This window comes from Melanerpes formicivorus, unplaced genomic scaffold, assembly GCF_026170545.1.
Source record: "Melanerpes formicivorus ecotype bairdi unplaced genomic scaffold, bMelFor1.0.p_v2 SCAF_1682, whole genome shotgun sequence".
NCBI classification, from domain to species: Eukaryota; Metazoa; Chordata; class Aves; order Piciformes; family Picidae; genus Melanerpes; species Melanerpes formicivorus.
Window position 1 is genome coordinate 15,001 of NW_027144034.1, and position 10,000 is coordinate 25,000.

The window sequence follows — 10,000 nt, forward strand, 5'->3', positions numbered from 1 at the left end:
CTCCGCCCAGCGGCAGGTCGCAGAAATCACGCCGGCTTGTACGATGACGTAGGCGGAGGCAGAGCGCAACAGCGACCCCTTGGCGACAAGCGCGATCTCCGCGGAGAGCACGTCTACTCGCCGAGGGAGAGCACGTCTACTCGCCGAGGGAGAGCACGTCTACTCGCCGAGGGAGAGCACGTCTACTCGCCCAGGGAGAGCACGTCTACTCGCCCAGGGAGAGCACGTCTACTCGCCGAGGGAGAGCACGTCTACTCGCCCAGGGAGAGCACGTCTACTCGCCCAGGGAGAGCACGTCTACTCGCCCAGGGAGAGCACGTCTACTCGCCCAGAGAGAGCACGTCTACTCGCCCAGGGAGAGCACGTCTACTCGCCCAGGGAGAGCACGTCTACTCGCCGAGGGAGAGCACGTCTACTCGCCCAGGGAGAGCACGTCTACTCGCCCAGGGAGAGCACGTCTACTCGCCGAGGGAGAGCACGTCTACTCGCCGAGGGAGAGCACGTCTACTCGCCCAGGGAGAGCACGTCTACTCGCCCAGGGAGAGCACGTCTACTCGCCCAGGGAGAGCACGTCTACTCGCCCAGGGAGAGCACGTCTACTCGCCCAGGGAGAGCACGTCTACTCGCCGAGGGAGAGCACGTCTACCCGCCGAGGGAGAGCACGTCTACTCGCCGAGGGAGAGCACGTCTACTCGCCGAGGGAGAGCACGTCTACCTCCCGCCTGAGGGAGAGCACGGGGGGGGGGGGACAAAGACAGGCGGCAGCAGCTTCGGTGAACGTCACCCGGGAGGCGACCGGGGCTGTCCCGGGGCAGTCCCGGGAAGCCGGCGTCCGACACAGGGAACCGTCAGCTGCCGGACCGGGGCGAATCCCCGCGGCCACGGCAGGGGTGGGGGCTCGAAGACAGCCGGCAGCCGCTTCGGTGAACGTCACCCGGGAGGAGACTGGGGCCCTCCCGGGACCGTCCCGGGAAGACGACGTTCGGCACGAGATCCCGGCCGCGGCCGGACCGGCTCGAAGCCTCGCGGTCCCGGCAGCAGCCGGAGCCGCTCGCCGCCTCGGGCTCCCGGCCCCCTACAGATCCGGCGACTCGTTCGCGGGCGGCGGGGGGAGGCAGTGGAGGGGGTGCGGGGAGAAGCGGCAGCGGAGGCGGAGGGGGGGGGGGCTCGAAGACAGCCGGCAGCCGCTTCGGTGAACGTCACCCAGGAGGCGATCGGGGCCGTCCCGGGGCCGTCCCGGGATGCCGGCTTCCGGCACGGGGTCCCGGCCGCGGCCGGACCGGCTCGTATCCCCGCGGCTCCGGCAGGGGGGGGGGGGGGGCTCGAAGACAGCCGGCAGTCGCCTCGGTGAACGTCACCCGGCCGGCGACCGCGGCCGTTCCGGGGCCGTCCCGGGAAGCCTGCGACAGGCACGGGGTCCCAGCCGCGGCCGGACCGACTCGAAGCCCCGCGGCCCCGGCACGGGGGAGGCCCAAAGACTGGCGGCAGCCGCTTCGCTGAACGTCACCCGGCCGGCGACCGGGGCCGTCCCGGGGCCGTCCCGGGATGCCGGCATCCGGCACTGGGTCCCGGCCGCGGCCGGAGCGGCTCGAATCCCCGCGGTCCCGGCAGCAGCCGGAGCCGCTCGCCGTTCGGGCTCCCGGCACCCTACGGATCCGGCGACTCGTTCGCCGGCGGCGGGGGGGAGGCAGTGAAGGAGGTGCGGGCAGAAGCGGCAGCGGAGGCGGAGGGGGGGGGGGGGCTCGAAGACAGCCGGCAGCCGCTTCGGAGAACGTCACCCGGCCGGCGACCGCGGCCGTTCCGGGGCCGTCCCGGGAAGCCTGCGACAGGCACGGGGTCCCGGCCTCGGCCGGACCCGCACTGGGTGCCGCCGCCTCGGGCTCTCGGGACGGTATGGATCCGCCGACTCGTTCGCCGGCGGCGGGGGGAGGCAGTGGAGGGGGTGCGGGGAGAAGCGGCAGCGGAGGCGGAGGGGGGGGGGGGCTCGAAGACAGCCGGCAGCCGCTTTGGTGAACGTCACCCGGCCGGCGACCGGGGCCGTCCCGGGGCTGTCCGGGGATGCCGGCTTCCGGCACGGGGGTCCCGGCCGCGGCCGGACCGGCTCGAATCCCCGCGGTCCCGGCAGCAGCCGGAGCCGCTCGCCGTTCGGGCTCCCGGCACCCTACAGATCCGGCGACTCGTTCGCGGGCGGCGGGGGGGAGGCAGTGGAGGGGGGTGCGGGCAGAAGCGGCCGCGGAGGCGGAGGGGGGGGGGGGGGCTCGAAGACAGCCGTCAGCCGCTTCGGTGAACGTCACCCGGGAGGCGACCGGGACCGGCCCGGGAAGCCATCGTCCGGCCCCGGATCCCGGCCGCGGCCGGACCGGCTCGAAGCCCCGCGGCCCCGGCACGGGGGAGGCCCAAAGACTGGCGGCAGCCGCTCCGCTGAACGTCACCCGGCCGGCGACCGGGGCCGTCCCGGGGCCGTCCCGGGATGCCGGCTTCCGGCACGGGGTCCCGGCCGCGGCCGGACCGGCTCGAATCCCCGCGGTCCCGGCAGCAGCCGGAGCCGCTCGCCGTTCGGGCTCCCGGCACCCTACGGATCCGCCGACTCGTTCGCCGGCGGCGGGGGGAGGCAGTGAAGGAGGTGCGGGCAGAAGCGGCAGCGGAGGCGGAGGGGGGGGGGGGGCTCGAAGACAGCCGGCAGCCGCTTCGGAGAACGTCACCCGGCCGGCGACCGCGGCCGTTCCGGGGCCGTCCCGGGAAGCCTGCGACAGGCACGGGGTCCCGGCCTCGGCCGGACCCGCACTGGGTGCCGCCGCCTCGGGCTCTCGGGACGGTATGGATCCGCCGACTCGTTCGCCGGCGGCGGGGGGAGGCAGTGGAGGGGGTGCGGGCAGAAGCGGCAGCGGAGGCGGAGGGGGGGGGGGCTCGAAGACAGCCGGCAGCCGCTTTGGTGAACGTCACCCGGCCGGCGACCGGGGCCGTCCCGGGGCTGTCCGGGGATGCCGGCTTCCGGCACGGGGTCCCGGCCGCGGCCGGACCGGCTCGAATCCCCGCGGTCCCGGCAGCAGCCGGAGCCGCTCGCCGTTCGGGCTCCCGGCACCCTACAGATCCGGCGACTCGTTCGCCGGCGGCGGGGGGAGGCAGTGGAGGGGGTGCGGGGAGAAGCGGCAGCGGAGGCGGAGGGGGGGGGGGGGCTCGAAGACAGCCGGCAGCCGCTTCGGTGAACGTCACCCGGGAGGCGACCGGGACCGGCCCGGGAAGCCATCGTCCGGCCCGGGATCCCGGCCGCGGCCGGACCGGCTCGAATCCCCGCGGCCCCGGCAAGGGGGAGGCCCAAAGACTGGCGGCAGCCGCTTCGCTGAACGTCACCCGGCCGGCGACCGGGGCCGTCCCGGGGCCGTCCCGGGATGCCGGCTTCCGGCACGGGGTCCCGGCCGCGGCCGGACCGGCTCGAATCCCCGCGGTCCCGGCAGCAGCCGGAGCCGCTCGCCGTTCGGGCTCCCGGCACCCTACGGATCCGCCGACTCGTTCGCCGGCGGCGGGGGGAGGCAGTGGAGGGGGTGCGGGCAGAAGCGGCAGCGGAGGCGGAGGGGGGGGGGGCTCGAAGACAGCCGGCAGCCGCTTCGGTGAACGTCACCCGGCGGGCGACCGGGGCCGTCCCGGGGCTGTCCGGGGATGCCGGCTTCCGGCACGGGGTCCCGGCCGCGGCCGGAGCGGCTCGAATCCCCGCGGTCCCGGCAGCAGCCGGAGCCGCTCGCCGTTCGGGCTCCCGGCACCCTACAGATCCGGCGACTCGTTCGCCGGCGGCGGGGGGAGGCAGTGGAGGGGGTGCGGGCAGAAGCGGCAGCGGAGGCGGAGGGGGGGGGGGGGGCTCGAAGACAGCCGGCAGCCGCTTCGGTGAACGTCACCCGGGAGGCGACCGGGACCGGCCCGGGAAGCCATCGTCCGGCCCGGGATCCCGGCCGCGGCCGGACCGGCTCGAATCCCCGCGGCCCCGGCACGGGGGAGGCCCAAAGACTGGCGGCAGCCGCTTCGCTGAACGTCACCCGGCCGGCGACCGGGGCCGTTCCGGGGCCGTCCCGGGATGCCGGCTTCCGGCACGGGGTCCCGGCCGCGGCCGGACCGGCTCGAATCCCCGCGGTCCCGGCAGCAGCCGGAGCCGCTCGCCGTTCGGGCTCCCGGCACCCTACGGATCCGCCGACTCGTTCGCCGGCGGCGGGGGGAGGCAGTGGAGGGGGTGCGGGCAGAAGCGGCAGCGGAGGCGGAGGGGGGGGGGCTCGAAGACAGCCGGCAGCCGCTTCGGTGAACGTCACCCGGCCGGCGACCGGGGCCGTCCCGGGGCTGTCCGGGGATGCCGGCTTCCGGCACGGGGTCCCGGCCGCGGCCGGACCGGCTCGAATCCCCGCGGTCCCGGCAGCAGCCGGAGCCGCTCGCCGTTCGGGCTCCCGGCACCCTACGGATCCGCCGACTCGTTCGCCGGCGGCGGGGGGAGGCAGTGGAGGCGGTGCGGGGAGAAGCGGCAGCGGAGGCGGAGGGGGGGCGGGGGGGGACGATAGTGGCGGGGGGCGGGGGGGTGCTCGAAGGCAGCCGGCAGCCGGTTCGGTGAACATTCGCCGGGGCGGGGGGGGCGACCTGTCCGTGCCCGGGGCAGCCCCGGGAAGCCGGCAGCCAGCACGGGGTCCCGGCAGCACCTGTTCCCTGCCCTGGGACTTGCCGTGCCCGGCGGCCGGTTGCCGGGTGGGGGGAGCGATGAGAGGCAGGGCGCAGCGGCCGGGGCAGCGCCGGGCCGCAGCGGGGGGCTGGGCGGGTGGGGTAGGCGTCGAGCGGCAAGCCCTCGGCTGCAGCGAATGTTCGGCGGTGCGGGGCGGGGGGGGGACGGGACGACACGTTGGGGGCGCCGAGTCCGAGCCACCCCCGGCCCCAGGGGCGGCCGGAGGGGGAGGCCGGTGCCTGGCCCTGGGAGCTGCTGGGCGCCGGATGGCCGAGGGTGCGTCAGAAGCCGCCCGAGCGGTCGAGCAGGTCCTCCAGAAAGGCCTAGGGTGGCTTCGAGGGCCCCGGGAGCAGTCGAGGGAGGCCTCCAGGCAGGTCTGGAGTGGATGGGAGGCCTTCCAAAGCAGACAAGGGAGGCTGCCAGCGGGGCCTAGGCTGGCACTGCAGCCTGTAAATGGTTGGGGGGGGGGCCTCTGGTGCGGCCTGGAGTCTCTGGGTGGCGTCCAGAGAGGTGCAAAAGATCCTCTGGTGCGGCCTGTGGTGGCGGAGAAGCCTGCAGAGCGTGCGGGGGAGGCTTCTGCTGCGGCCTGGGGTGGGTCGGAAGCCTGCAGAGCGTGCGGGAGAGGCTTCTGCTGCGGCCTGGGGTGGCTGAGAAGCCTGCAGAGCGTGCGGGAGAGGCTTCTGGTGCGGCCTGGGGTGGCTGAGAAGCCTGCAGAGCGTGCGGGAGAGGCTTCTGCTGCGGCCTGGGGTGGCTGAGAAGCCTGCAGAGCGTGCGGGGGAGGCTTCTGTTGGGGCCTGGGGTGGGTCAGAAGCCTACAGAGCGTGCGGGGGAGGCTTCTGGTGCGGCCTGGGGTGGGTCGGAAGCCTGCAGAGCGTGCGGGAGAGGCTTCTGTTGGGGCCTGGGGTGGCTGAGAAGCCTGCAGAGCGTGCGGGAGAGGCTTCTGCTGCGGCCTGGGGTGGCTGAGAAGCCTGCAGAGCGTGCGGGAGAGGCTTCTGCTGCGGCCTGGGGTGGCTGAGAAGCCTGCAGAGCGTGCGGGAGAGGCTTCTGGTGCGGCCTGGGGTGGCTGAGAAGCCTGCAGAGCGTGCGGGAGAGGCTTCTGCTGCGGCCTGGGGTGGCTGAGAAGCCTGCAGAGCGTGCGGGAGAGGCTTCTGCTGCGGCCTGGGGTGGCTGAGAAGCCTGCAGAGCGTGCGGGAGAGGCTTCTGCTGCGGCCTGGGGTGGCTGAGAAGCCTGCAGGGCGTGCGGGAGAGGCTTCTGCTGCGGCCTGGGGTGGGTGGGAAGCCTGCAGAGCGTGCGGGGGAGGCTTCTGGTGCGGCCTGGGGTGGCTGAGAAGCCTGCAGAGCGTGCGGGGGAGGCTTCTGCTGCGGCCTGGGGTGGCTGAGAAGCCTGAAGAGCGTGCGGGAGAGGCTTCTGGTGCGGCCTGGGGTGGCTGAGAAGCCTGCAGAGCGTGCGGGGGAGGCTTCTGCTGCGGCCTGGGGTGGCTGAGAAGCCTGAAGAGCGTGCGGGGGGAGGCTTCTGGTGCGGCCTGGGGTGGCTGAGAAGCCTGCAGAGCGTGCGGGGGAGGCTTCTGGTGCGGCCTGGGGTGGCTGAGAAGCCTGAAGAGCGTGCGGGGAGAGGCTTCTGGTGCGGCCTGGGGTGGCTGAGAAGCCTGCAGAGCGTGCGGGAGAGGCTTCTGCTGCGGCCTGGGGTGGCTGAGAAGCCTGCAGAGCGTGCGGGAGAGGCTTCTGCTGCGGCCTGGGGTGGCTGAGAAGCCTGCAGAGCGTGCGGGAGAGGCTTCTGCTGCGGCCTGGGGTGGGTCGGAAGCCTGCAGAGCGTGCGGGAGAGGCTTCTGCTGCGGCCTGGGGTGGGTCGGAAGCCTGCAGAGCTTGCGGGGGAGGCTTCTGGTGCGGCCTGTTGTGGGTCGGAAGCCTGCAGAGCATGCGGGGGAGGCTTCTGCTGCGGCCTGGGGTGGCTGAGAAGCCTGCAGAGCGTGCGGGGGAGGCTTCTGGTGCGGCCTGGGGTGGCTGAGAAGCCTGCAGAGCGTGCGGGAGAGGCTTCTGGTGCGGCCTGGGGTGGCTGAGAAGCCTGCAGAGCGTGCGGGAGAGGCTTCTGCTGCGGCCTGGGGTGGCTGAGAAGCCTGCAGAGCGTGCGGGAGAGGCTTCTGCTGCGGCCTGGGGTGGGTCGGAAGCCTGCAGAGCGTGCGGGAGAGGCTTCTGCTGCGGCCAGGGGTGGGTCGGAAGCCTGCAGAGCTTGCGGGGGAGGCTTCTGGTGCGGCCTGGGGTGGGTCGGAAGCCTGCAGAGCATGCGGGGGAGGCTTCTGCTGCGGCCTGGGGTCTCTGGGTGGCCTCTAGAGAGGTGCAAAAGACCCTCTGGGTTGGGCTGGGGTGGCTCTTGGACCCCTGCCACACAGTGGAGAGAGGCCTCCGGCCCGCCACCTGTGTCCCTGTGTGCCTGAGTGCCTGTGTCCCTGTGTCCCTGTGTCCCTGTGTCCCTGAGTGCCTGAGTGCCTGTGTCCCTGTGTCCCTGTGTCCCTGAGTGCCTGAGTGCCTGAGTGCCTGTGTCCCTGTGTCCTTGTGTCCCTGTGTCCCTGTGTGCCTGAGTGCCTGTGTCCCTGTGTCCCTGTCTGTGTACCTGTGTGCGAGTGTCCGGCACGCCACCCAGCGGCGGCGGGCAAGCAGGTAGGCGGGTGGGCGGGCCGGCGAGGGCCAGTGTGAGTTTGGGGGGTGGGAGGGGAGGCGGCAGCTGGAAGCGTCAGAGGAGGGGGCGTGGCTCCGGCTGGCCCCGGGAGCAGGTTCCCGGGACCGGGACCGGCTGGACCCGGCGGGTGGTTGATCCCGGGGCGGGGGGCAGAGGCGGCGGGAAGCGGCAGCTGCGTGTGCGGCGGGGGGGTGGAGGGCGAACCGCGGCGGGAAGCGGATGCTTCAGAGCAGGTTACGGGGGCGGGGACGGACGACACCACCTGTCCCCGCCCCGGGACGGGCTGGACCCGGCGCCCTGGACCCGGCGCCGTGTACCCGCCGCCGCCCCCGCCGCCGCCCCCCTCCGCCACCCCGGGACCCCGACGTTTTTTGGCGCCCGCGCCTTTTTTTGCTCCCCGCCTGCCCGCGCTGCCCCGGGCCCTCCCCCGGGGCGGGGCGGGAGGGAGGGACGGACGGACGGGTAGCCGGGGATCTCCGAGCGCGCGCCACCAGACCGAGGCGGGTCCCGGCGGCGGCGGCGGCGGCGGCGGCGGCGGCGGCAGCAAGCGACGGCGGGGGGGGGCAGGCTAGGGAGAGAGGGGGAGCGGCATGCGGTAGGGCTGGGGGGTTTGTTTCGGGGGGGAGGGGTGGGGGGGGGTGGCAGCGGTCAGCGAGAGCGGGGAGAGGGGGAGCGGCATGCGGTAGGGCTGGGGTGTTTTTGGGGTGGGGGCGTTGGGGGGATTAGCGGGCGGGCGGGCAGCCGAGCCAAGCGGCAAGCCGGGGGGGCGGGCGAGGGCGGCTTTAGGGCCGGAGGAGCGGAGCGCAACCTCCCCCGTGCAGGCTCCAGCGTGGAGAGCAGCAAGTTTTTGGGGACGGGGGACGACGGACGGGAGGGGCAGCGGCGAGAGGCTAGCTGCGGCAAGGGGCACCGGCACGGCCGCGCTAACAGCGCCGCCTCGGTCGCAGGGGTTAGAGAGCAGCCGGGCAGCCCGGGAGGGAAGCGGCAGCCCGCGAAGGGGGGAAGGGGGGGCTCCGCGCAAACCGCTAACGGGAGCCGGGGGGTGTGGGGAGCTGGGGGTGGCAGCAGCGGCAAGAGGCAACGTCGGGAGGGGGGGCTCCGCGCAAACCGGTAACGGGGGCCGGGGGGTGTGGGGGGGGCGGTGGCGGCCGCGGCAAGAGGCAACGGCAGGCGGGGGGGCTCCGCGCAAACCGGCAGCGGGGGGGGGGGGGCGGGGGTAGCGGCAAGAGGCAACGGCGGGAAGGGGGGGCTCCGCGCAAACCGCTAACGGGAGCCGGGGGGTGTGGGGAGCTGGGGGTGGCAGCAGCGGCAAGAGGCAACGTCGGGAGGGGGGGCTCCGCGCAAACCGGTAACGGGGGGCCCGGGGGTGTGGAGGGGGCGGTGGTGGCCGCGGCGAGAGGCAACGGCAGGCGGGGGCGCTCCGCGCAAACCGGCAGCGGGGGGGGGGCGGGGGGTAACGGCAAGAGGCAACGGCGGGAAGGGGGGCCTCCGCGCAAACCGGCAGCGGGGGGGGGCGGGGGGTAGCGGCAAGAGGCAACGGCGGGAAGGGGGGCCTCCGCGCAAACCGGCAGCGGGGGGGGGCGGGGGTAGCGGCAAGAGGCAACGGCGGGAAGGGGGGGCTCCGCGCAAACCGGCAGCGGGGGGGGGCGGGGGTAGCGGCAAGAGGCAACGGCGGGAAGGGGGGGCTCCGCGCAAACCGGCAGCGGGTGGGGGCGGGGGGTAGCGGCAAGAGGCAACGGCGGGAAGGGGGGGCTCCGCGCAAACCGGCAGCGGGTGGGGGCGGGGGGTAGCGGCAAGAGGCAACGGCGGGAAGGGGGGGCTCCGCGCAAACCGGCAGCGGGGGGGGGCGGGGGGTAGCGGCAAGAGGCAACGGCGGGAAGGGGGGGCTCCGCGCAAACCGGCAGCGGGGGGGGGGGCGGGGGTAGCGGCAAGAGGCAACGGCGGGAGGGGGGGCTCCGCGCAAACCGGCAGCGGGGGGGGGGCGGGGGGTAGCGGCAAGAGGCAACGTCGGGAGGGGGGGCTCCGCGCAAACCGGCAGCGGGGGGGGGGGCGGGGGTAGCGGCAAGAGGCAACGGCGGGAAGGGGGGGCGCCGCGCAAACCGGCAACGGGGGCGGGGGGGGGAGGCGGTCAGGGGCGGGGGGAGATTTCTAGAGATGCCGGCAGACCTTCTCCCCGGAGAACAGCGCTGTTGAAGAAAAGACTGCTTCAGAACACAACCTTTAATGAAAGACGCTCGATGAAAACAACGCTTAATAAAAGAAGGTTTCATGCCGACTGCCTCTCTTCATTTACGCCGCCGCGGGGGGGGGGGGTTGGGGGGCCGGGCGGGCGATACCAGGCGGCCCTCGTCCCGGGGACCACGTCTACCCCGCGGTTCCAGCCTCCGCGCGCTAAGTGCCCGCCCGGCCGCGGGGAGCACGTCTACCTCCTGCCGCACGGCTCAGTGCACTAAGTCCCCCCTCGCCATGGAGAGCACGTCTACCTGCCAGCTCAGGGAGAGCACGTCTACTCACCGAGGGAGAGCACGTCTACCACCTGGGAAGGAGAGCACGTCTACCTCCTGGGAAGGAGAGCACGTCTACCTCCTCGGGAAGGAGAGCACGTCTACCTCCTGGGAAGGAGAGCACGTCTA